The sequence below is a fragment of the Galeopterus variegatus genome, unplaced genomic scaffold (genome assembly GCF_000696425.1).
Source record: "Galeopterus variegatus unplaced genomic scaffold, G_variegatus-3.0.2 Scaffold13289, whole genome shotgun sequence".
Taxonomy (NCBI): Eukaryota; Metazoa; Chordata; class Mammalia; order Dermoptera; family Cynocephalidae; genus Galeopterus; species Galeopterus variegatus.
The window spans coordinates 4,632-5,406 of record NW_007739400.1 but is presented as its reverse complement, the minus strand read 5'-3'; the positions used below and the strand labels follow the sequence as shown (position 1 = coordinate 5,406).

At 40.6% G+C, this 775-nt stretch overlaps 1 long non-coding RNA gene across 1 annotated transcript in view; it reads right to left on the bottom strand.

The window, feature by feature from the left end:
- LOC103581537 overlaps positions 1 to 266 on the bottom strand; it is a 21,589-nt gene extending 21,323 nt beyond the window's left edge. Inside the window, exon 1 of the long non-coding RNA XR_549676.1 lies at positions 65 to 266. This is a non-coding gene — a long non-coding RNA (uncharacterized LOC103581537). The remainder of the gene's footprint in view (positions 1 to 64) is intronic.
- Positions 267 to 775: the final 509 nt, after the last annotated feature.

Here is a 775-nt window from a genome sequence, read left to right as displayed (position 1 = left end):
TGTTGCTTATAACAAAATACCTGGAACTGGGTGATTTGTAAAGAAAACAAAATTTATTGCTTACACTTTTGGAGGCTGGGAAGTCTAATGTCCAGAGAATACATTTGGTGAAAGCCTTGATGGTGGCAACAGTGATCCAGAGATCTCGAATGGCAGAAATAGTGGAGCAGAAAAAGAGTTAGTTCCTCATGCGCTCTCCTTTTAAAGCCCTCAAACCACGCCCTGACCACCATTGCTAATCCATTCACTATGGCATGATCCTGCAATCTAACCACCTCTTCAAGGCCACACCTTTCAATTACCATAATAGGATTTCTCACCCTCAACGATTACAGTGGGAATTCAGCTTCTAATATATGAGCTTTAGGGACATAATTCAACCAATCCACAGCAGACTCCTTTAAAGACCAAACTTTAGTTAAGCTCTTCTGAGCTCTCTTCTGGACTAGGCCTCACCATTGGCCTTCCACGTCCATCCTTGCCAAGTGCTGCTTTAGCAAGAATCCTGCTAAATCAGTTTAGAGAGAATTTCCACCCTTAATATCTGATTAAGTTCTTCATCTCCCTCATTTAAGTTCTCATCTAAGTCCTCAGCCTGTCTTTAGCAAGAATCTTACCCTCTTATCACCTCTTAGTAATTTTCCATCCACTACACTCCTTGGCTATAAATCCCAGCTTTCTTTGCTGTATTCTGAGTTGAGCCCAATCTCTCTCCCCTATTGTAATAGTCTTGAATAAAGTCCTCCTTAATGTTTTAACAAGTGTTAGAATAATT